Source organism: Camelus ferus, chromosome 28, assembly GCF_009834535.1.
Source record: "Camelus ferus isolate YT-003-E chromosome 28, BCGSAC_Cfer_1.0, whole genome shotgun sequence".
NCBI lineage: Eukaryota > Metazoa > Chordata > Mammalia > Artiodactyla > Camelidae > Camelus > Camelus ferus.
The window spans coordinates 8140568-8167968 of NC_045723.1; positions in this window are offsets into that span (position 1 = coordinate 8140568).

A 27401-nucleotide genomic window follows, 5' to 3' on the forward strand; every position below is an offset into this window, starting at 1 on the left:
CTGTACTTTAAAAGAGCAAAAAACGTCAACTCTAGAAATCATCCTTGGATAGCGCTGACCACAGCCAAGATTGGCTGTTTTAAAATATTCTTACCTTCTGAACCCTCCCTGCAGACACACACTTTGAGGCCCTTGTGTGAGTTCTGATTGGCTGGGGCAGGGTTATGCCTCAAAGTTTTCGAAACAGGAATTTCTTGGAGTCCCAGGGAAACAAGCCCAAGGGAACCGGGCAGGAAATAAAGGACAGGAAGTACTGTCGGCTCCAGTTGTCTGCTGCCCCACTGAGGAGCCCACTGAGTGAAAATAGTTGGGATTCCTTGGAGAACCTTCTATCTTTACACTGTCAGAAACATACAAACAAAGCCTCTGCGTAATTAGCAGGAGTTTGAATCAGGCTACCAGTTTTATTTTTTGGAGGAAGGAGGAGTCTATTTCATCAATTCACATGTCTTAAACACTAAGAGAGACCAGACTTGAAGTCAGTAGGACCATCTGGAAGGCAGACTTTTTCTGGCAGGACTCACGCACGTGTCAGAGTGACATGCTGCTGTCCACTTGTTGTGATCCTCAGAGACACAAGGTAGCCCCCAGGCAATTCCCAAGTTCCACTCCCAGATCACATCGTTACCAGGTCCAAATTCATTCTGCTTCCTGCATGACAGGCCAATAAATTGGGAGACAAGGTGTTGGGGCAAGGAACCTTATTTGGAAAGCCAGAAGACCAAGAAGATGGGAGACTAATGTCCTAGAGAACCATCTTTCCCAAGTCAGAATTCAGGCTGCTTGTATACTAGAAAAGGGAAGGAGTGTGGTTGGTTGTTGCAAACTTCTTGGTGTTGGAATCCTTTGTTCTTGCAGCTGTGCGTGTAGGTCAGATCATGATGTCTCTGTAATCCTCCAGCAAGACACATGCTATTCTCTGTTCTGCAACTTTTTATCTCTATATGAATGGGAAAGGGTTATATCCTTAAAAGTCAGAGCCTTGAGAATGGGCTACCCTGTATATTTCAGGCGATAGGTAACATCCTTTTACAAAAGGTGCAGAGCCAGCATGACTCAGCACAGGAAGCAGAGCGCAAGGTTAGAGCTGAAGAAATGTAATATGGAGTCAGATTTGTTCTTCCCGATTACAACATTATACACAGACACAGGGCTCCTCCCCTCTCCTTTTTCATTTCCAAATATATTTGCCATCCCCTGTTTTTTTTGATTCCTAACTAAAAGCCCCTGGTATCTGGATTCCACACCTTGCCTTTCCTGAGACCCTAGTCATGGAGTTGGTTCCCTATTATCCTTGGAAATATTCTCTTTTCTTTCTTAAACATTCTCAGCTTTATTTATAAATTAATATATAGAATTAAATGACGATCGATGACAAATACAGTTTGGATTTACAGGTGCCTATATTTTTCCTTTCTTTTGGAATCCTCAACCTTATGAAAAGTGGTCTTATTAAAAGCCTGCTGTAAAGCTTTGTATATTTGTAAGTTTACAAGAGTTTAGGGGTATAGAATGGAGGGGTAGGGGGCTTATTTTCTCACAGTCATCTTAAGTTGGTGAACCAAATTAGCTCAGGTTAGCTCCTATTTTGTTTCCCATTGTTCAGGGTATGGAATTCATCTCTTTTCCTTAGTTTCCTTTAAACTGAACAAAAGCAACAATCAGAAGAGCAGCATTCACAGGACACTTGGTGTGTATGGAAAACTTCACTAAAGGTTTAGAGGAAACGGGGAGACTAACATAACAGTAAGACAAACAACTAGAAGTTTATTCCTAAAAGTGCCCATCTGTCCCGTAGCTCAAGCTACAACTTCCTCAGTGTTGCTCCCCCGCCCTTCCTTTCTTCATCTTTTTATCCCCCACCCTCCCTCAAGTTCACGTTCTTTTCCATACAGAGCGGTTTACCTCTTATGTTTGTGTCTTAGATCCTATAGCCCAAATCCTCAGCTTCTCATTTTCTATTCTCAAGAAGATGATCAAAGTATATTTCTAAAATCTATAATTCCTTCCTTAACAGCTGAGACCAGCTGTTAAGAATGCATGAATACATACAACCCTCTACAGAATTATAAAACATAAACCTGTGAAGAAAACCAGAAGTGAAGCTTTGTCAACTTGAATCTCAGGAGGAGAAACTGGTCACCACTCAGATTGGATGACAACACGTACCTAAAAGGCAGAAGTGAGAACTGTGTGATAAAAAAAGAAATCAAGACAGGACACCACAAAGATACTAACGTCAATCTCTTACTAAAGGATACTGTGTTAGCAATTTTAAGATATATATAATTTTGCATCTAACACCTGACTATTCTGTAGAGGTTTTTTTCTCACCCTGGTTTTATGCACCAACCCAGATTTGAAAGCTGAACTTGATGACTTTCTTTGAAACGATGCTTTTCCAAGTTGGAGCTTTTCCTTTCAGCGCATGTGATGAGGTGCTGGGCTTGGCTGCAAAGCACACTTGCAATGAGGAGGAGGAAGAAACTTGGACCTCAAGGGATCTGACCCTGCTATAGAGTCAGTGAGAAAGTGCAGCCGCCTCCCTGATCTGGGCGGGTGTGAATATCCAGGGGGTTCCGGCGTGGGGACCGGGCTCAGCCAAGCGGTACTTAGATGAAAGACGGTACTCAGCCCTGGGCAGATGGCAGCACAGATCTGTTCAGAGAAAGGACAAAATTAGCAAATTAGAATGGAAAGAGGGAGTCCTACTTTCCCCTGATCCTCTGAGACAGGAGCCTGGAGAGAGCTAGATAAGGTGTGAGCACTTCGGCTAACACGTGCTGGGCTTAGGGAAAGGTTTCTGTGCCATATGTTGGGGAATCAAAAGCAGAGAAAGGGAGACAGAAGTCCAGCCGAGCGGATGCTAAGTGAAGGCTGTGATTCAAGAGCTACAGATGCCCTGAGCCTGGTCCCTGCACACACTGCACGTGGCTCATCCCCTGCCAGTCTGGAGCTGGGACTGAAGGACCTGCTGGGTCCTGCTCAGGGAGCAGGCTGACTGGCTAATTTATGAGAGGGACAGGGTAGGGCTTCCAGGTGGAGCACTCTGACACTCCAGGTGAGCAGGGCTGGGGAAGCAAGAGGTGACAGTTCCCTGAACTGATTCAAGAGATGGTTGTTGGCTGGCTGTTCTCTCCATCTTTTTGCATGAAGTGTCTCCCCGCTTTCTCTCAGCAAGATGATTGCATTAATCGTGCACCCTCATTTCTTGCCTCCAGAAGCTCACCCCACCTATATTTATATTCTGTTAACCTGTTCTGCAGTTTCTTTAGCTGCTTCTTAATTTGCAGACTTCTAAAAAAATCCCTATAATTTGACTCATGCTATTCAATCTGCCTGGAATGATATCCTCTGTCCTCCCCCCCCCCCCCTTATTCACACTTCCTCCCCCCTCCTTTTTTTTTTTTTTTTTAAGAATTCTAACCATTCTCCAAAGCTCAGCTCGTGTTACCTTTTCCTTGCTGGAAGCTCTCAGATTTGGGGAGCTGCCCCTTCGTGACTGTGATCACCGTATTAATGCCTCTCTCTTGGAAATTAACACATTACATTAAAAGTATTCTTATTACATTCTTGTCTCCTCCAGTGATGGAATGTGTTCACTTTAGTCCTACCAACTCTATGTTAATGTTTGCATGGTAATGTCATATTTTAATTTTAATTTTGTCAGGTATTGCAATACTTCTATACATTTGAAATTAAACCGTGTAACCAAGAAGGGTCATGGTGTCAATTACTCCATAATAGTTTTTTTTTTTTTTTAACACATATTCTTTCAATGTGGAGGTTCAGTTTTTTCTTTACTTCAAATAAAAATATTTTCCATCGTATTTCTGAATAGTTCTTATTCCGTTTGATGGCTTCTCAATCCTAATACCTCACTTATTCTTATTTGGATAGTTTTTATTTTTCCTAACTATTATCATCTCTTGAACCAATTTGCTCTCCATTCTTTCCCCTCCATGTTCATTGAGTAACAGTGCATCTGCTCGGGACTTGTCTTTCTGTGTCTGCAGGAGTTCTGGGGCAGCACCTGAGCATCATAGAGCCTGGGGTAGGGGTGGGTTAGAGTTACGGGTAAAGGGGATGTAGATTGCTGGTCAGTCAGTCACCTAAGCTGGTTGTTGTTAGACAGTGGCCCCAGGTGAGAATCCCCACGTGACCTTGACTGTGTTAACTTTAATCTTGTGGAGATTCCAATTCCTTATTTGTAAATTGAAGTTAATGACACATGCTTTACTGGGCTATTGTCAGTCAAATGTAAGACAGTCTGATGTAACTGACCCACACTAGGTCTTTGGTGTATATTAAAACAGACCCCTAAAAACAGCTAAGTAAGCTTGAAAAGTTAAACAGCATGGTTGATGTTTATGCCAGGCAGTAATCGAATTTTTCTAAAAACAAACTATATTTTTAAAATTTTTGTGTTAAATTTAGGATTGGCTCAGTGAAAAGTGGTAGAAACTGGGCTGTGTGTATAGCTAATTTTGGAATGAACTCAGTGACTGACCTAAAAAGGTTATCAGTGGGAGCTAGATAATGACAAAGAGAGGAAGGTAAAGACCCTGAAAAGGTCCAAATTTGTCCAGGACAATAACCACAATAAGAAAAATGGATGTGAAAGTGTTTCATAAAATGTGAATTTCAGTAGAAATATTTGCAATCAGTCTCTTTTGTTTTGAGAGATGTCATGATTAGAGAAGAAGGACTTTGGAATTAGGCAGACTTCAGTTTGTACATCACACCTGTCATTTAATAAATGTCGTATTGGGTATGTTGGATATGCTTTGATTTCATTTCCTTTCAGGGAGAATTAGAAAATTAATTCTAACTTTGCAAGGTTGTTAGAATGAGCACGATGTGAAATTACTTCACATAGTTGCTTTCTGGTGGATTGAATTGATGATCTTGTCCCCTGAAATAAAATCGCACAACGTGAGAGTTGTAGGTGGTTTTATTTGGGGAACAATGAGGACTATAGCCTGGGAAACAGCATCCCAGATAGCTCTGAGGACCTGCTCTGGGGAGGCAGGGGGGAGCTCAGTATCGTATATGATTTCAGTGAAGGGGGCACGTGCAGTCAAGCACACATTTAGGCAGAGGCTTGTTGCTAGTCACTAAGAGATGATGTCACCGTTAATGATCTTAGCGCTTTTGTAGCTGTGAGGAGACCTGAGAATTTGGGCTCATAAAATCTTCTCCTGGAAAATATCTAACTATCCAAAGGCCTGTTCTGCCAGTTTTTCCCAGAGCACAGAGCACTTCATTCCTGATCTCCACCCTGAACTCCTTTCAGGGAGTGTTGGAGGTCGGTGTCTGCAGTGGCCAGTGATTTAATCCAAGCAGAGTTAGATGGCGAGTGCCAACGTGATCCTATCCTTGTAGAGGCAGATGGCAAGTGTCAGTTTTTAGTTGGCTGTCTCAATTCCTTCTCTCTCTCTCTGTTTGCTCCTTGAATTTGTTTATCCCCCCAGAGGTGGCTATTTGATTTGTGTGTAGACGTCTACCCTGATTGCAGAGGATATGATGCAACTGGAGGCTGGAAATGTGCTTGTGTGATTCTGCTTCCCCTCCTCTGCTTCTGCCATCACCATCAGAAGAGCTTCTTATGAGAAGCTGCTGACCCTTCAAGCTAGGACCCGAAATGAAGATACATGTGGGAGATCTGAGCATACTCCACAGCGAGGAGTCAAACTTGGACCGATGGCTTGAAGCTGAGATGCCTACTTAAATCCACCGTTCCTCTTGTCAGAGAAAATGCTCACTGAGTTCTGGAAATGTTGTGCTATTGTGAGGATAGATGACTGATTCTCTGATTCACACCGTGTGCTGAAAATAACTGTATATGCTAATTTATATGGTGATTAGTGGCATTGCTGTAGTAGGGAAGAACAATTCTGACTCCGTATTAGATCTGTTCCTTTGGCTCTAACCCTGTGCTCTGTCTCCTGTGCTGAGTCATGCTGCTTCTGCACCTTTTGTAAAAGAATGTTTCCTATTGCCTGAAATATACAAGGTAGCCCATTCTCAAGGCTCTGACCTTTAAGGCACTTTCCCATTCATATAAAGATAAAAAGTTGCAGGATAGACAGTAACATTTGTCTGGTTGGAGGTTTACAGGGACACCATGACCTGACCTACACGTACAGCTACAAAAACAAAGGATTCTTACACCAAGAAGTTTGTAACAATCAACCACACCCCCTTCCCCTTTCTAGTATAAAAGGAGCCTGAATTCTGACTTGAGTGAGATGGTTTTTCAGGACGTTAGTCTGCCGTCTTCTTGGTTTTCTGACTTTCCAAATAAAGTCATTATTCCTTGCCCCAAGGCCTCGTCTCCCAATTTATTGGCCTGTCGTGTGGCCAGCAGAATGAGTTTAGACTCTGTAACACTGCTATCTTTGAAGAGGACGTTGAGCAAAGCAGAGCAAAGAATAGAGAATGTGGTCAGAATTTTTTGAGCAGATTACCTCTATGGCATTTTTAAAGCTCACAAAGGATGGGAGACCCAAATCTTTGTGTTCCCCTGGTTCCCAGAAATGACTTTATAAGTTATCTAACCTGAATCCCATAAGCATAGATTAGAATTAATAAAATGGATAATGAAATAAAAATCAACAAGTATGATTTTTGTGTTGAAGCTCACCTGAAGTGCAGAGGAAGTGCTGTTAGGTAATTTTGTAAATAATCACAAACATCGCTCTGGGTTTACTCTTGTGATGAAGAGGAGTAAGCCAGGCCAGGGCGCTGGCCTTGGGGAGTTTCCACCCCTGCTATCAATCAGACTTGAATTCAGACCTTATCTCCTCTGTTTCCTAGCTAGGTGGCTTGATCCAAAGAAACAGAGTCTTATCTCAACTGTTAACATCTTAAGTGAATGTGTGAATTAAACAAGAATACAATGATGCTTGAAACATTGCCTAGTTTTTTCTAATGAACAGAAGATCATCTAAGGTTGAGCAGTAAAGCATGGTCAACTGTGTAATTCAGAGGATTCCAGCTTAGCATCCCTCAGCAAGGGGTGAAGATTTAATGTCCACATGGACCACATGGGACCAAAATTCACACTTATAATCTTTCCTTGCCAACCCTTGTTTTCCTAACCAGTGTCTCCAGTGGGTGTCTTAGATTAAATCTATTTTCTTTCTGTTTGAAGCCTCCTCCTTGCACAATTTAAACTCTGCAGCTCCTCAGAGTAGACACAATTTGGTGTCCTATTTTCTTCTGCTTTGAAAAATCCTCCAGAATCCATATTGACACCACAGGTGGCTGTCTCTGGAGTCAGATCTTTTATTTTTACAGCTTTCTGCCCTCAAGCATTTCTTTGTTTCAGAGAAACTACATTTTTCAAATGGACCCAAGCCCGGAGAGTTTACCCAGCTTCATAAGAAGTATCATGTGTTAAATAATAAAATGAGTGTGGGAATGCCAAAAACACTGTAAGCAAATTATATAGCAACCTGCCCCCTAATGAATCAGAGTATTTTTATTCCATTAAAATGCCTTAAATGAGCAATTTCCTGATCCTTCAAGGGTTAGTGAAAATTCCAACCATTTATTTTTTATAATTATTTAAATTTATCACTTGATAGGCACTTAAATAATGTACATGTTCTTTTGACCACTTTTAAAAGAGGAATCATTTACAACGTAGCCTACATAATAATGGGGGTGAACAACTGAAATTAATGGCTTTGGAAATGGGACTTGGGTGTGAGGATATATTAAACATGGACAAAATTATGCACCAACGTGCTGGTGAGCCAAAATATACTAATTGTTTTCTCTTGGACATCATTCAACCTTATATTTTTGGTTTCAGAATTCAATGAAAGTAGAAACATGTTAATGAAACCTCTTAATGTCGAAGAAATGGAATTGTATTGAGCCATTTAAAGAGAAATTGGTAAGAAATTACTGAGTATGAAGACATTACAAGTATATTCTTTGAATTTTCTTGCAAAGTTCTCATCCTTGGTGGCTATGATAGAGCCTCAAAATTTGCTCAACTTTCCTTAAAGAGAAAAACTCCCAAAGAGAGAGGCAGATCACCATCTATGGTATGGCTTTGTACATTTCCAGTGCTCTGTTAAATTAAGAATATTGCCAAAGTCATATTTACCTGGGAAATTAAGGAGTGCTTTGCATCCATAAGGACAGTCAAAAATGGTATTTTAGGGTTCTTTTAAGGATACCATCTTCAGATGTTGAAATGAAGGTTATGCCTTTATCTCCCAGAACTGTTAACGCCAACGATGATGGCACGGACAGCAAGGCCCTCTCTTTTGCTAGGGCTGATCCCCCCGGAGGCACTGTCTCCTGCCCTGGGTTCTAGGTGAGTCTGAGCTCAGGTCTGTTCTCTCTGCTGCAAGTTCCGGACCAGACTCCTTATAAGCAGCTTATTTGCTGGGCAGTCTTTTTAGAGCTGTTTCCCACCCTGTATTTTCACTTCTGTGCTTCCCTCGCCTCCTCTCTCTCCACCACGGCACTGTTTGTCCTTCTTTGTAAGCCTGAAATCATCCTGGGAGTTTAATGAACAAAAAACACAGTAAAGCACATAGATATTAAAGTGTCAGTATTGCGACTGGACAGTGACAGTGCGAACACAGCCTCAAGGCACTTGCCTTATTTTCTCATGTTTAATTCATCTCCCTCCTCCCTTCCTGGGGCTTAGAAATACAGCCTATTAGGGGTAAACTTCTTTGCCTGAGTCCACATAGTTCCCGGATTCCTAGAGCAATCCCTGTTGTGATGGTTTGAGGATCCTTCAGTATCCTGACTGTGTACTTCTGAGTGTTCATTCTTCTCCATGGGAGATGGGACCAATTTATTCAGCTTCACATCAGAAGGACATTCTTCTCTTTCTCAAAAACATAGGACCTTTTCCCTAAACATATTTCTTCTTCAGGATGCCTCTCAAAAGGTGGCCCTCCACCCACCTGCACCAGAATCATCCCAGGGTGCTTTAAAAATTTTTTTCAAATTCTTGGGGTCCTCTCTATAAGTCTTCTGAGCAAGAATATTACAGAGTGGGCCAGGGAATGGAAATAGTTAAAAGTCTCCAGGTGATTCCTACGCACATTAGAATGTGTGGACTGCCACAATAAATGGCACCATTAGTCGCCCAATTGCTCATGCCAAGCTCTGGCAGTCAATCCCCATGGTTTTATGTCTTTCACCCTCCCCACATTTAATCAATAACCTAATCTACAAATTTAGCTCTTAGGGATGTCATGATTATAAAAGACACCGCCTGAGACAGTGATTTATAATCTGATTAGGTAGGACACTGAAGCATTAAATTAATTAATTTCTATGTGCAATTTACACTCTTTCTGCAAAACTTAAAGATGAATACTCTTTAGGGAATAAGATGCTGAGTTGTTGCAAAGATACTAAATCAAAGCACGAGTGAGGTCTTATCTACCAGGTACCCTCATCCTGGCTGGGATTCTTGCTCCTCTTGCTTATCATTTCCCAATTATCTCTCCAAATCTTAAATTGATTTTAATTAAATAGACACTGTAACCTTCCTTAATTCCTGTTTTTGGTCAAAAGGCACGGTGTATTTTACCATGGTACATTAAAGATCATAGTGTGAAATCATGTGTTCTGCTTCCAGGTGACAGGAACTAATTTTCTGGAAACTTAAATAACCCACATCATTTTATTTTGCTACAAAGTAAGATAGAGGATAGAAGCTTGAGGCTGATTGTTCCCTGTAACTGGGTCTTATGTTGCCATTTGCTTGAATTGCTTCCAGACAGAATGCCTCCATAACGACCATAGTTATAGCTGACGCTTCTGAATGTCATTCTTGGTTTCTCTAGGATCTGTTTTGTTACTTAAAATCTTGACTTAATACCATGTTTTTGCTTTCTCTAAGTGTTCAACATTTATTTACAATTTCTTAAAATTAACACCTTTTTCTAACTATAATGTAATGATGACTAATGGATATAATCTGAAAAACAAAAGTATAAGGGCAAAAAGAAAATCAACTATAAGTCTACAAAATACGTATCTCTACATAAAATTGGGCTTAAAGAGGAGTCTGTGAACCTCTAAGCATTTACGAAGCTCACAGCTCCCTTTACAGGGGAAGTGGCAATAAATGTTTATTAAGCACATACTTTGTGCCGGGCAAGTGCTGAGAGCCCAGCATTTCGTAGTGAATGATTTAGACACTGATGCCATAGATGCTCTCATGGTGTGCGTGCAGTTCTGAATTTAACTTAATTTTATATTCTGTGTGTTTTGTTTCAGCTGAAGTCCCTGTGGGCATTCCATTAAGTGAAATGATATCTTACACCAACCCAATTCACTTACTCCACAAGCATTTATCGAGTGCTCTTTTAGTCGGTATGAGTAATGTTAGCTGCTTGAAGAAAACACCTTAAAAATTTTAGCGGCTTAAAATAAGAGGACCTTTTTTTCTGGTTCATGTTTCAGTCTGATGGAGGTTGGGCTCCTCTCCCAGCAGTGCACTGGGGATTCCGACATCTCCTGTGCCTCGGTGCCCCCATTTTTAGCACAGATCTTCATGGAAGAATCTGGATTATCACATGAGACTGATGCAAGGACCAGATCTGAAGTGGAGTATATTACATCTGGTCACAGTCCTTTGGTCAAACGTAGTCACATGGCCCCCAGCCGAACTGCAAATGAGGGAGAAGAGAATGAAAAGGGATTCTGTGACCACGTAGCTTTGTCTCTGCCACAGCTCACCAAACATCCATCTCAGTATTTTTCCCCCACACAGAACACTCCCTACTTGCATTTTCTCTCTAAGGAATACAACCCAACCCCAAATCCCATGTAGTCACGGCCCCAGGGTCACTGGGTAATGTGCCGTCCATTCTGTCGCATTTGGCTGCTCTTCCTTTTGCCTTGATGGTACAAAGAATAAAGAGATAAATGCTCCACTGCCCTAGTTATATACAATTGTAGGATAGAGACTATCTAACAGGAATAAACACAGGCAGGAGCTAAGAATGGGGACACCCCACAGTCCCTGACCTGCAGCAATCTACAATCCCAGGGAACAGATGCTGAGAAGGCGTCCCACCTCGGGGATGGTAGAAGGAAAAACTGCCCTAATTAGTCAGAGGAAGAGCTCATATCTGAAAATGACTTTCAACAAGACACAGGAGTAAAATTTAAAACACATCAAAAATATCAAGCTTATATGCAGTTAGAAAGGGGATATTATCTATAAAATGTCTAGAACAGTGTCTGTCATATAAGAAGCATTTATTTAACATAAGTTAACAGGATCAGTCATATCCTTTTGGCTGCAGGTGATAAAAGACTAATTCAAACTGGCTTTAAAAATCAGGAAATTTATTACCTCGTAAACCCTGAAATCCAGACACAGTGCAGACTTCAAAGCTGGGTTACTTAATGGCCCCATATTCTTTTCTTCTCTTTCTTCTGGTGGAGGGATCCTCATAAGGAGATTGCCAGCTCCAATAGGGGCACGACTCTTTCTTGAGCACAAATTCTGGGAAAAAAGCAAAAGACTGTGCCTTAACTCTGGGATGAGTTCTTTCCCCTCAGCCAGATTCCACCAACTTGACGTCAGGTTCTCATGCCGGACCAATAACAGCTCCCAGCAGCATACTGTACGTTGATTGGTTTAATGTTAGAATCCATCCCAGGAGCTGAAATGGGTTCCACATCCTCGGAGTCCCGTGGTCCATATGAGGTTGGGGAGATCCCTAACTACGGCAGGAGTTGTGACTGGGCAGGCAAGCGTGAGTGTCCATGTCACTTACTCTGTGTCCGGTATTATGGTAATTGCTGGACATTTTAAGACATGTGTGCCACGAGTTAAGAAAACCTATCTACTGAGGAAAGCTCAGGGTGTTTGGGGATGCATGAAACAGACACACAGTTTGGAGGAAGTGGATCAGGAAGGGCACAATGGAGGAGGAACAGTGACCACAGCAGGTTAGGCAGTGAAGGGGGAGGAGAGAATTCCAGTCAGAGATAGCAGCTGATGGAAAATCCCAGAAACAAGTGAGCATGGGGCAGACTAGAGAAGATGCAAGGGTCTTCGCTACCACCCACATGTGGCTGTTGAACACTTGACATGTGGCTCATGTTTGAATGATACCTTTTCTTATTGAGATACAATTGACATACAACATTGGGAAAGTTTAATGTGCACAAAGTGTTGATGGATACATTTGTATACTGCAGTATGGTTACCACTGCAGTGCTAGCTGACACTTCTATCATGTCATGTAAGTATCATTTCTTTTTCTTTAGTGGGAACATTTAAGATATATCTCTTGGCAACTTTGAAGTTTATAACACAGTATTGTTTTTTATAAGCATACGCTGTGCATTAGATCTCCAAGACCCATTCATCGACTAGTTGCAAATGTGTACCTTTAAACAGCATCTCCCCAATTCCACTACTCTCCAGCCCCTGGTAACCACCACTCTTTCTGTTTCTACAAGTTCAATTATTTTTTCTTAGATTCCACATATTAGTGAGATCATGCATATTTGTCTTTCTTTTTGTGACTTATCTCACATAGCATAATGCTCTCAAAGTCCATCCATGTTGTCACAGATGGCAGGATTTTCTCCGTTCTCATGGCTGTATAATATTCCAGTGTGTGTGTATGTATGTGTGTGTATATATACACGTGTGGTATATATATGTATGTATGTACATGTGATTATATATATAAATACACATATATCATATCTTCTTTACCTGGAATAATAATACTTTGGATATATTGGGTTCAATACAATGTTTTGTTAAAATTCACTTACCTGTCTCTTTTTCACTTTTCTTTAAAGTGTGGCTCACATTATATTTCTGTTGGGTGGTGCTGGCTTAAACAGACCAAAACAAAAAGTACAAGGAAGGATATAGAAAGAAGTGAGGTTGGGGCATTAAGCAGAGGTTGGCTCATGCCAGGTCTTGAATGGTGTGCCTTGGAATTTAAATGTTATCATTTGATCACTGTGGAGTCACTGACATTCTGATGTGCATTTCAGCAAGTTCACTGTCTGCTTGTGGAGAAGGGACTGAAAGGGGGTAAAAGCAACTGGCAAGGAGCCCAGAAGACAGTTGCAGTAATTCAGGCAGGAAGTGACATTGCCTGCAAAGGCAGTGGGGATGATGAATGACCAGTAGGAGAGGTGAGAGAATCAGCAGAACCCTGTGATTAATGAGGTACTTGGGCAAGGCTGAAGGAGACTGTGGTGGGACTTGTGGGTTTCTGTCTTGGGTACCTGGGCTCCTGTTCTCATTGATGGAGGAAACACATTGGAGAGAATTGCCTCTGCCTAGCCTCTCTGGAATGTAGAATCAGCAGTGTCATTCCTCTGAGGTATTGCCTTTCCTGGTGTTGGCACCAAGCATATTTTTATTCTCCCAGTTTCTCTAAGTTCATTTATCCTCAGACTTTCATTAATAAATAAGGGATCCAAGTTTCTAAGACTATCTCATTGTGTCTCATTAGTATTAATGGGCAGGTAATTTTAGTTTTTGCTTCACATCAGAAGCTAAATCATCTCTCTGTGCCTTTCAGCTTTGTCAGTATGGTTTTGGCTTATCACAGCAGGATGTTTGGCCCGTTTCAATTTTCTTTTAAGTTTCTGGGCTCAAAATGGAAGGGGATTTGGAACCCAAATAGTTTTGCGGATTTTTCTTGCCATATATCCTACACTGTACTCTACTCTGCTATATAGCTTCTTATGTTTGCATGTATAAAAATGATATTACTTTCCTGGAGAGATGTTGAAAGACAGAAAGGTGTTTTTGTTTTTTTTTTTTTTTTTAATGTTCCCCTTGGTGTTTGGATTCTTTGATAAAACTGCTATGACTCTAGCAGCAGAAGACAGAATGCCTGTGCCCGGCAGGGGCTGCTCTAGAGAGTCTGAGGTAGGGAAGTCTTGATTAGAATGGCAAATTTTCCTGAATCACTTTGATCAGGGTTTGCTATTTATAAAGCAATATTTCACCAAAGCAGAGATGAAAAGCATAGTTTTTTTCTTTCAGGGTTTTGGATGGAGTCAGGTTAATAAGATACACAAGTACATCCGGGATTCTCAGGGATAAACAGCTGTATTGTTGAAGGACATTCAGTTCCCCTCTTTCTGAGGCCAACCTAAATCCAGCACACTATTATGTGGCTCTTTATTCTGAAATGAATCTCTTTTCCCCTTCAACACTCATAATAATAGTCTCATAATGAAGAGCCCTTCTGTGGGTTGAGCACCTGCCACGCGTCAGCCACTTTTTATGTATGTATTTTTTCTGATCCTTAAAGCAGTGCTACCAATTAGGCATTGTTATCCCCATTTTATTATTTTTATTGGACTTCAGAAACAAGTAATTGGGTTTGGTAAAATCTCTAGTTCTGATCATTGTCTCATTATTGGTAAATGAAGTCTCTTTCGCTTTTTATTTGCTTTTAATAATATCACAGATGCTCATAAACCTGCCATAAAATGATAAAACCAGGACATTGATAGTAACAGGCATCTCCTATGTAATATTTTTCCTTCTTCTTCTCTGGAACCTCTATCCTGAAATCCAAAACTAAAACTAAAAATGTATATTTAAATCTGTTTAACAAATAGTTTTGAGATAATTGACTATCCAAACACACACATACACACAAATGAACTGAGATCCTTATCTTAACCATACACGAGCATTAGCTCAAAATGCAGCGTAGACCCAAGTGTAAGAGCTAAAACTATAAACTTCCAGAAGAAAACATAGATAAAATCTTTGTGACCTTGGGTGAGTGAAGGGTTCATAGCTCTGGCACCAAAACACAGCTATAAAAGAAAAAAAAAGGATAAACTGGTATTCATTAAAATTAAAAAATGCTGTAATTAAATAGAAACCATTTGAAAAAGGGAAAGACAAACAGAACGTATCTGCAAATCAAAAACATGACAAAAGATTTGTATCCAGAATATAAGAATTCTTTAAACTCAATATTAGGCAAACAATCCAATTAAAGTTTGATTAAATTTGAAAAGACATTGCAGAAAAGGAAATGATACACAAATGACTAATAAACACATGTAAATGTGGTCTACAATCAGTAGTCATGAGAGAAATACAAATTATGGTCTCAATTAGATACAGCTTCACAACCACCAGAATGACTGTAATCAAAAAGACAATAACAAGTGTTGGTGGAGATGTGGGCAGAGAGGAACTTCGTAAATCAATGGTGGGACTACAGAATGTTTCAGACTTGATGGAAAAAAGTTGGGCAGCTACTTTCAAAGTTAAAAAGTAAGCTGATCATATAGCTCAATAACTTTATTAGTAGGAATCTTCTATATAAAATTCTAGGTTCATTATTTGTGTATACTTTATTTTCCCTTTTCTTAAATTCTAGATTATTAATGTTGTATAGAATTTTAATTCTGCATTATTATGGAAATATTTTTTCTTTGAATTTTCTTTAGAATTATAAACTTAATTACATTATTTCTTTATATTAGAATAGTTAATATATAGAGATTTCTCTTACAGCATCTCAATTTGTTTCTTCTCTTATTGAATATTTATCCCAAATGTTTTCAATGAAGTACCTATGTGTCAAATCTTCTGAAGCCTTTATCTCCTGGAACGTTTTAACTACCCTTTTAACACACACACACATACACACACACAAACATACAAAAAATATATATATATGCTCCCTTTTGAGCAGCAATTTGGCAAGATAGAAAATATAAAATTCTAGGTTCAAAATTATTTGCCTTTTATTCTTTAAAAAATGTTTCTTTGTTGATTTTTCTTTTCATTTTTTTTACCTCAGTGTTGCAGTGAAAAAGACTGAGATCAATATGACATTTCTCTTTGAATGTGCCATCTTCTTTCTTTCCAGAGATTTTAGAATTTTGTATTTATCTTTGATTTTCTTAAATTTTCCTGTAAAATGGCTTTTCATCTCTCTTTTGTTTGACATTCTATAGGGTTTTCCAGTCAGATGTTTTCTTCCTTCTGTCCTCATGGGGAATTTAGCTCAATTATTCCTCCGAGTATTTTCTTCTATTGTATGTTTTTCTCCTTCTGTGATTCCTATTATTCAGATGTTGGCACTTAAAAGATTTTATCAGTTTTTTTTTTGCCTTTCCTGCTTTTTTCTGGAGCAAGTCCTTAATACGGTGTTTCCACCCAATAATTTATTCTTTTGCTGTATTCATTTTTTTCAAGTACCTTTTTCTTTTAAAAATTTTTTACTGAAGTGTGGTTGATTTATGATAGTTTCAGGTGCACAGTAAAGTAATTCAGTTATACATAGAAGGTTTCTGTGCAGCTGCACGGAGTTTTGAGGAGTAGATACTGATGGTCTTGAGGCAAAAGCTGGCCTCATATTATTAAAAAGGCCATTGCCACAGAATCATACCTGGGGCCCTCCCTTGAATGGAAACTTGTTACTCTTATCTGTTTTAGGAGGAGGCTGCAAAGAACAAAAATCAAGAACTGGTTAGAACCAACCAGGCCCAAGATGAGGGAAGATTTGACTTCCAGTGGACCTTGAGCCTCATTATATGCTCACTGCAGTGCATTAGCATGCTGAATGACACACCCACCAGCACCGTGACAGTTGACAGTTGCCATGCCAACAACCAGAAAAGCCCACACTGGGACTGAAAAGGAGTAGGGTGTGAGTTCTGGGTTTAAACCACATCCCTGCTTTTGAATAAATCATGAATATTCTTCCCACTCTTTCCAATTCCCTCCCTTTTGCATCGACCTTCCTATATATTTGATGTCTCAGCCCTAACTGGGTTGAGAAGTTAATTTTCGAATGAGGTTCTCGCTTCTCCAGCCTTTGGCCATTGACTAAAGCATGTGCTCTTCCGTCTCAGCATAGGTTTTACAGTTGGCTGCGCAGATCCAATCAGAAAAAGAACCTCCCTGGCCAAGACAAAGGGTCTCCACCTGGGCTAGGACCTCAAGTGAGAGTCCAGTCAACCAATTTGGTTAAAAAAAGGGCTTTTCCTAATTTAGCCCTTCTGATCCCACTGGCTGGACCCTGCCTGAGGGTAGAGTCCCTACCTCCTACCTACACAATATTTCCAATAGCTCTCTCTCTTTCCATGTGTTTCCCACAGTTGTCTCTGTTATTCCTTAGGTTTCTAAAAGTTTCAGTAATTCCCCCCACTGACCACTGATCTTATGAGGAGCCATTCGCCATGTGCTAATTATGCTTCTTTTTGGGAATCAGAATCAAATACTAGTTTTTGACCCACATCACAAAGACAAGGCATTACAGGCTAAGTTAAATAAAGTGCTCAAGACCCTATCCTCACAAAGAGTTAAGCCAGATTTTCAAACTTCACCTGAATTCAAGGTCTGTGCTATTTCTCCTCTGTTTGTCTCTAGGAGGGTTTAGACTAGACTGAATTTATCTTTCTGTGGTTTTGTAGCAACCAAGCTTTTTTTTGGTAATGCTACCTGAGGAAAAAGCAGTTGGTAGGGGTTACGAAATGTCTGCAGAATGGAGAGCTCTTGAAACTCCCCAAACGAGCAATCACAATAATAGACAGCAGCATTGCCCCCTCTGTATTTTTCCACAGAGCGATTTCATTGCTGGTTTGTTTGCCCTTGAAACCTTGTGCCACTGCTTCGCACAATTAGCAGACTCTAAATGTATATTCAGGTCGCATCTGTGCTGAATTGTTTTATTTATGTTGATTGATTGTGGAATTATGACCCAGCATCCCTACTTATTCAGGATAAGTGGTGTGAGGGGTTTTAAGGGCGAACAGTGAACCAGCTGCAGAAAGGTCGAGAGGACAGAAGAGTGTAACATTGCAACTCGATAGTGTAAACTTCAAGAAGGAATTTTTATTAAGCCATAAAAAACATCTGTACCATCTTAAGACTGAAAGTTCAGGCTGATTAGGCACTGGCGGTCTAATGAATTTTGCATACAGTCATCACAAACCTCTCCTCCACCTGCCATGACTCCTGAGGAGGAGAATTTAGTTTATTCCTTACTTGGAAAGTATTTCAGGCTTTTCCCTAAATATCCTCTATAATGGCCAGTAAGAGTTAGTGGATATCTTCAGAGTGATGGCCTGAAGTAGCGACAGAAAATTCTTACAGAAAATTCAAAAACCATCCTTTTAAAGAATCATTGTTTTACTTTAAAAAGGTATGCACTTGACTGGGACGTTGTGCTGTACACCAGAAACCGACACATTGTAACTGACTGTATTTCAATTAAAAAAAAGAGAAAAAAAGATACGCACTTTTGTACTGAACTCCATAATATAGCCAGGTTTGTTTTCATAAATGAAAATATCAATCATTGTCTTGATCTTGTTGTTTGGGACCTATCTCTGTTCTACTGGATTAGAATTTTAGAGAGATGGGCTCCGGCATGTTTTTGTAGAGCTGTGCATGTTTCTGGTTAGTGGTGGAACTGCAAGCCACTGCTCGAGGAACATGTGTCTTAGCTGTCCGGTGGCTTTGTACTCTCCTTGGCATAGAAACGAGCAGTTCTGCTTGAGAAGTGAGGACGTGATGGCTGAAGATTGGATTCATCCTCTAGATCCGGGGGTCATTAAAGGTCCTTGGGACCAAACAGAAAAGAACGGTGAAGATTTCTGATGGGATTCTCATGAACTGAAGAGTGCTGGATATGACCCCACTGTGGGGAGAGTGCAGAGACCCCGGCTAAGTCACTGACGGTGAGAGTTGCAGCTTTGCGTCCCACAGGCCACTACGTTTTAAAGAAAATGCGTCACTTTCCAAACTTGATTTTTTTCAAAAAGTTTATGACAGTGGCTTGGTCTATTGGTTATTTGGACATAGAGACAACAACAAAAAATAGTCCTCCTTGGCTCCTGTCTTCATTTTGTCCTTTTCCACTCACAGTATCCTAATGGGTGCCAATAATTCTCCTGCAGATCAAATGCTAGATTATAAGTAACATGTTTGAAATATTAAGGCACCATACACTTTCAAGGGAGTGTTATTTGCCTATTGTAATAAGCATGTACTTCTCAGGAACCATTGAGAAGCTGAGTAGAAAGGAATGCATTGAATATCTGCCAGGTGAAGAGACCTCTGCCTAGATTTTAAATTTTATTCTCACAAAAATCTAATGGGGGCGTTATTACTCTTATTTCATAGACGAGGAAACGGAGTGTTATGGACTGAATGTGAACGCGCCCTCAACAATCCGTGTGCTGCAATTCTAACCCCACTGTGATGGTGTTTGGAGGTGGGGTGTTTGATTAGCTGATAAAGGCAAAGCCCTCATTCATGGGCTTCTAAAGGAGACCTCAGAGGACTCTCTTGCCCCTCCTAAGATGTGACAGCAAATTGAAGGGACAGCCACCATTGAACAAGGAAGGGGGCCTCCACCTGACACTGAATCTGCTGGCCCCTTTACCTTAGACATTCCGAACTTCAGAATTGTGAGAAATCCGTGTGTGCTGTGGAAGCCACGCACTCTGTGGTGTTTTTGTTACAGTCCCCTGAGTGGACTAGGGCAGTAAGGCTCACAGAAGTTAAATAAAGGGCCCAAAATTACATGATTGACACATAACAAATTTTGGATAGGCTAGACTTGGCTGTTTGCAAAGTCTGTGTTCTTTCTGCCATAAGCTGCCTTCAGATGAATGATTCCAGGAGCCATGCCATAAAAAGTGGCATTTGAACTAAGTCCTCAGGGTTGGTAAGATTTATCCAGAAGAGTTAACTGCATGACTAACTGCACAGAGCTGTGAGAAGTGCTGTGGTGTTCAGGAAGTGGAAAAAGATGTGGGAATACATGTGCTTAGGGAGTATGGTTGGGAGGGCAAGCTTCTAGAGTCAGAAAGGAAAAGGTGGACCACGATGGACTGGAGGAGCTGCCTGGAGGCAGTAGGATTTGGGGTGCGGTGCAGTGAAAGCTTCTAAATTGGAGACGTATGGGGATGGTATCAGGATGTTCAGATGTTTGTTTTTAAAAGTCTGACAGCTGCATACCGAAGTGTTTGTAGGGGACAGAATGGAAGGAAGCCAGGAGTCTCTCTTCTCACATATTCCATGTTCGTTTCTCCCTTTCAAATATGCGCCACATGCTACCCCAGATGTCACCTCCTTCCTTCTTCCTGCTATATTGCCCATTATCACCTCTGTTAGATAGAAACCTTACATCACCCCCTCCATGTATTTTGAATATATTTTAAATTAAAAAAAAATCAAGGTGAAATTCAAATAACATAAAATTAACCATTTTTAAATGAGCAACTCACTGGCATTTAGTCCAGTCGTAATGTTGTACAACCATCCTATCTATCTAGTGCCAAAACGTTTTCATCACAACAAAAGGAGCCCCACACTCATTAGGCAGTTACTTCCAGTGCCCTTCTGTCCCCAGAACCTCTTCAGAAGAAAACCACTAGTTTGGTTTCTGTCTGTGTAATTTACCCATCCTGGGTGCTTCATACAAATGGAATCATATAAGATATGAACTTCCATTTCTGGTTTCTTTCTCTTATCAAAATATTTTTGAGATTCATCACATTATACAATGTGTCAACACTTCATTGCTTTTTTTGTCTAAATAACATGCCATTGTACATATACAACACGCTTATGCATTCATCCATTAATGGAGGTTTGTGTTATTTCAAGTTTTTTAGCGATTATAAAAGTGCCGCTATGAATATGGATGTACATGCATTTGTATGTCTGTTTTCAGTTCTTTAGGAGTGAAACTGCTGAGACATATGGTAGTTCTATGTTTAACTGTTTTAGGGACCACCAGACTTACCCATAGTGGCTGAACCATTTTCCATTCCCACCAGCAATGTATAAGGCTTCCAATTTCTCCACATTCTCATCAGCACATTTTTCTTTACTTCTTAAAAAAAAAAAAAAAAAAAAAGCCATCCTTGTGGGCATGAAGAGGTATCTCTTTGTGGCTTTGATTTACTTTTTCTGAATGACTAATGATGTTGAACATCCTTCCATCTACTTGGTGGCCATTTGTATAGGTTGTTTGGAAAAATGTCTATTCAAGTTCTTTGCCCATTTGAAAAATTAGGTTGTTTGTTTTTTTGTTGTTGAGTTGTTAGTGTTCTTTTCTTCATGTATTCTGGATATAAGACTCTTACTAGATACATTATTTGCAAATAGTTTCTCTCATTTTGTTGGTTGTCTTTTCATTTTCTTGGTAACTGGTTAAAAGCAAAAGCTTTCAATTTTGATGAAGTCTAATTTATTTCTTCTTTTGTTGCTTGTACATTTTGTGTCTTATCTAAGATGCCATTGCCAAATCCTGGGTCATAAGGATTTACTAGGTTTTCTTCTAAAAGTTTGATAGTTTGAGTTAAAACTATTGTATTTATATGTTTGATCCATTTTGAGTTGATTTTTGTGTATGGTTTCAGGTACTGTTTCAACTTCATTGTTTTGCATGTGTATTTCCAGCTGTCCCAGCAGCATTTGTTGAAGAAATTACCACCTCCCATTGAATGTTCTTGGTCTACCCTTGTTGAAAAACAATTGGCCATAGATAAATGTGTTTTTTCCTGAAATCTCACTTCTGCTCTGTTGGTTTCTATGCCTAATATTTTGCCAGGACCACACTATTCTGGTTAATGTAGCTTTTTAACAAGTTTTGAAGTAGGGATGTGTGTGTGAGTCCTTCAACTTTGTTCTTCTTTTTCAATATCGTTTTTACTTATTCAGGTCTCCTTGTAATTGTATGTGAATTTGGGGGTAAGCTTTTCCATCTCTGCATAAAAGAACATTGGAACTTTTATAAAGATTGCATTGAATCTGTACATCACCTTGAGTAATATTGCCAACGTAACAATATTAGGTCTTCCAATTCATGAATGTGGGATGTCTTTCCATTTATTTAGATCTTCTTTAATTTCTTTCAGTAATGTTTAGTACTTTACAATATAAAAGTCTTTGCACCTCCCTGGTTAAATTTATTCATATTTTATTCTCTTTGATTTTAATGTAAATGGAACAGTTTTCAATTTCACTGATTCTATTACTTTTTATTTTCAAATTCATTTATCTCTGTTCTTTTTCCTTCTTCTTTGATAGCTTTCAGTTTAGTCAGTTTTGTTTTTTCTTTCCCTAGTTCTTAGGGTGTAAATTTGGGTTGTTGATTTAAGCCTCTTTTCATGTGTTTATATAGCTTACAGCTACAAATTTCCCTCTTATCCTGACTTTCTGTACCCTTATGGTTTGGTATGTAGTATTTTAATTTTTATTCATTTCAAAGTAGTTCCTATTTTTTCGTTTTTTTATTTTAACAATTTGGTGTTTAAGAACATGTTGTTTAATGTCCACGTATTTGTGAATTTTTTTTTGCCGTAATGGAATCTTTTTAATTGATTAATTTATTTATTGATTGATTTAATTTTTTTATTGAGTTATAGTCATTTTAGAATGTTGTGTCAAATTCTTTGTGAATTTTTAAAGTTTTTCTCGGTTACTTATTTCTAGATTCATTTAATTTTGCTCAGAAAGGATATTTTGTATTATTTCAATCTTTTAAAATTTATTGAGACTTTTTTTTTTGGTGGCCTAATGTATGGTCTAGCCTGAAGAAATTTCCCTGTGAATTTGAGAAAAATGTCTATTTTGCTTTTGCTGTTGATGGGTGGAGTGTTCTATATTCGTTTATTTTGTCTAGGTAGCTTATAGTATTGTTTTAATTTTCTTTTTCCTTATTGATCTTCTTTATATCTTCTTTCTAGATGTTTAATCTACTATTGAAAGTGGGATCTTGAAATCTCCCACTATTATTGTAGAATGTCTATTTCTTCCTTCAAATCTGTCAATATTTGTTTTATGTATATTGGGGCTCTATTGTTATGTGCACATGTATTTCTAACTGTTACATCCTTTTGATAAATTGACACTTTTATCAATATATAATGTCCTTCCTTGTATTGTGTAACAGTGTTTGACTTAAGGTCTATTTGTATGGTATTAGTATAGCCAACTCAACTCTCTCGGTTACTATTTTCATAAAATATTTTCCATCCTTTTACTTTATACCTATAGGATCTTTGGGTCTAAAGTGAGTCTCTTGTGAAACAGCCTGCCTTGGATCATGTTTCTCTATTGATTCTGCTCATATCTCCCCTTTTATTAGAGTTTAGCTTATACACCTTTAATTCATATTCTGTAGTGTACCATTGATTTCCTTCTCCTTTTCTTGTGTGTGTCTGTGTTTGTGTACTCTCTACCCAAGCCTTTCCTTCCAGCCTTTAGGCCTTTATGCCTCAACCATAGCCTTTTGCCCCAGGTGGCTGTGAGTCGTTAGTTTTATTTAAAACATTTTTGAGGGACGCCTGGGGCTTTTATGCCCTGAGTTCCAAATTAGGTGAAGCAAAGACAAGCCCCTTGCATCAGGTGTTCATTTAGCCCCAGAGCAGGTTGGAGCGGACAAACAATTCTTTGCAAACAAGATTTGCTCTGCACCCACCAGAACCAGGGCTCAGAATCCCTCACTGGGCGTGTGGGCTGCTGTCTTCAGGACCACGATGAGCCGGGGGCCTGGGAGGGCTGGGGAGGCAGGAGGAGTAAGAACAGTGACAACAGAAATACCACCGTGCTTTCCTGCCGGTTTCAAGCCGCCTTTTTCTTGATTCAGCGTTCACTTAGTTGCTCACCTTTTGCATGTTTCCCGGTGTTGTGACAAATTTGATTCGGACAGTTTTTGGTCAGTTTTTTAAATGTTTCTATGGAGCATGTGCCCTTGGAACTGCCCACTCCACCGATTTTGCTGACTTCACTTCTCCATGTATTTTCATGATCTCCCTTTAATCATGCCTCCTATTTCCCCTTCCACTCCAGCCTTCAAAAAAAAAAAAAAAAAAATCCTTGAAGCTACTGGAAGCTATTATTTGATTTTTCTTTGTTTTATTTATCTTAGTGTTTTTGTTTCTTTATGTTATGGTTGTGCGTATGTATGTGAATGTTGAGGAAATTTGGATAGTGGCAAATCTGAAGATCCAGTTGGCAGAAAATAAATTTTAAAATAGTCATAATTAGGTGTCTCGAAATACACACTTCCTACAATGAAAGCCATTTGATGGAAAAGACATAGTTCTCTTATCATGAAGTGTTTTAAGTATTTTAAAACATTAATAATCAGGAGCTGATGTGTCTAATAAAAGGGACAACCAAACATTTACTGAAATTTGTCACTGTCAAGCTCATTGTGTTCTGGTTTATAGGGAGTTAAAAAAAAGCATTATGAAGAAATTAACATCACAAAATATAAATCTTGCAAGTAATTAGGCAGTGGTATATTTATCAGTACAGAATGTATTTTAATTTTTAGTCAGGGCTTTTGTTCCAACTGACAAAATAATGGCTTGTTTGCAGTCTCCCACTGAAGCAGACTTCCCAGAGCGGGCTTTGGTGCATCAGCGAGTCCCTCTGTGTTTCATCTGCCAGCAAGTCTGATGCGCCATGTAACCCCCTCAGTGAGAGGTCCCAAGGAAATACTGTGCTGCTTTCAAATTGGCTCTGTTCTTCCCATATGTGATTCACAAGGTAAATAAAAATAGTCTGTTTGAGCAATGCACCCCCATTTGCAAGGAAATGAAAGAGAAATATTATTACAAAGGTATTGGAATTATTATATGAGCAGCCAGAACACTTTTTAATGGGTACAGAGTGAAAATTAAATCTCCAGAGAAACCTCAAAATGAAGAACTCCGACTGGGATAGTTGTTATGTTGCCCATGGCAGAAAGCTTTCCGCTCATCGCCACCTCAATCATAAACAATATGTACATAATTTAGACGCAGAGGATAACAGGATTCCAGAGACGTATCTCTGTATCTATAGCAATCATTTCCTAAAGAAATATTATTTGTTAGAATTAGTAGATATGAAGATGTCTGGGGGGCATTTAATAAAACAGCAGGAGGAGCTACAGAATTTAATCAGAAAACCCAGATCTGAATCCTCCAGTTTGCTATGTGAGTTGAGCAAGAGATTTTGGTTCTCTGTGCTTTAGTTTCCTCTTGGGTAAAATGAAAAGAATGGGTCGTTCTTCCTGACCAATAATCTTGCTGAATTGTCATGAGGATTTAATGATACACCAAAAGAGAGAGAAGCAGCAAAATGCTGGGCAAACTAGTTAAGTTCTGACTTTGCCACTTACTTACTGTGACATTTAGTAAATTACCTAATCATTAAAGAACCTCCATTTACTTACGTGCAACAGGGGGATGGCAATGCCCGTCTCATGGGGTTCCTGTGAGGATTTCTCAAAACCCTCTCAAAATATTTCTTGGCTATTTCAGGAGTGCAACCATATGTGTTGGATGGAGAAATATAGTAAGACCTTCCTGTTCTTAAGAACTTTGCTAATGGAAGTACGAGAGAATCCATTTCAAGTCAATTTGGGAAATTGAGAGGTTTAGTTTATAAGGGATTTGAAATAATAGCTGACTTATGAATAGGTTTTAAGCTCATGAAAGACTTCGTCTGTAATGGTCTGGATAATAAATATTTTAGGTTGCTGGATATTATGCATCTCCATCACACCTACTCAACTCTGCCACTGTGGCACAAGCACTTTATTTTTGGCAAAAGTCCCGAGGAAGAAAGGAGCATGCTTCTCTGGAGGAACCAGAGAAGCTGTGATAATGTTCTTTCTTCTTTACTGGGAGTCATTTCCAGGTGGAAGGAAGGGTCTTACCATGTTGGATGACCTAGATCCAGGTGGTCCATTTCTCTTCCCTCAGATTTTCTTCTGTTAGATATAAACAATAACCATTGTTGCAAAAGTGCTTTGTAGAGTAGAAAGCCCTGTGCCACTGGTAATTATCTTTGGTGGAAGATGAACGGACTTGAGTTAAGGTGTCAATTAGAAGGAACAACATCTCTGCCCTCCTGGAGATGCGGAGAGCGTCAGCAGAAGATCTGCTGACAAGCAGCCATCAGGCCAGCTCCACAGGGGTTGCTCACTTCGGTCAGTGCACATCAAGTCTGCACTCTCGCCACTTTGTTGTGCGTGGTTCATGATGGAATGGAATGGAAATGCCACTCAATTGGCACTTGCCTCTAATAGTTGCATTAGAGCAGGCAGATATCTAGATATGAGCAGAGAAAGGGGGACACAGGACAAACGGTGGGACCATTTGTATATGTCTTATAAACAATGGGGGGTCCTTGGGCAGATAAAGAAAAGCAGGAACCTCTGGACTGTGAGGAAACTACACATTTTAGGATGATAAATGTCCTGAAGGCAGACAAAGAAAGGTGGGAAAAGGTAGGAATCTCTGGCAACTAAATGTAACTTTTTGCTCATTATGCCCTCATTACTATAAAATTAGCCTTGCAGATAAGAAGCACCCATCATGCACTGATGCCGTGACACTTCTGCTCCAGACTAAATAAGGACAGAAATCCCTCTTCCCCTTGGGAAGATGGAGCTGGGATGAAAATCAGGAAATATGACCCCAAACCCCTCCCTCTCCAGTGGATATTCTGCGCTTTCATTTTTACACCCCATGTAACCAACTTGTCAAAGAAACTTAGTGAAGCTACTCACCTGAGTCTGCTTGCTCTCTCCTTGAGAGGGTCCTGTCACTTTATAAATCCTCCCTGTGCTTTTTTGAAGTCTCATCTCTGAATTCTTTCTGCAACTAGACAAGAATCTGCTCTCCGGTAACGGCTGTATAACATCGGGCATGTCACCTTCCCATTTTGGGCCCCAATCTCCAAGTCTGTAAAAGGAATGGACTGGACTAGATGACTGGCAGAACCTTGACCTGCCTTCCCATTGTACCTAAGCCGTGGGCTGTGCCTGAACACACTGGAACCTCACTGTCTTTTCAGTGTAGCTGATAGGCATAGGAAGTTCTTTCAGACATTTGAGGAATAATTCTTTGGGTGAGACTCTAGACAGGCTCATTGTGTACTGAATTCCACTGTGTAGTGGGTAATAGCAGTAAAATTTTCCTTTTACAAAACCTAGACTGTACGATTCCACTAGATCTATCATTCTTTCTTTTCCTCACCATCCCCCATAACCCATGTACACGTGGCCCTATTTTATTAGGGTTTGCAGAACACATTTCTGCTTGTCTTAACCAGATCCGTAAGTGGCTTTGAGGAGGCAGTGCAATGCAGAGGTCACTGCCACAGGCTCTGATGTCCGGGAGACACGAGCCCTGAACCTAGGTTTGTCATTACTGTCTGTATGGCCCGACCTTGCCTCATTTTCACGTCGGGAAAATAAGCACGCTGCCTACTTCATGGAGAGATTTCAGTGATTGAGTGTGACAATGGCAATAAAATTCTAAGCATAGTAGCTGGAACACAGCGAGTCCCCAAAAATAATTATCATATTTTTGTATCCTTTGGTTCTCCATAGGAAATTAAGCCTTTTCTTAGCATCAAGAAG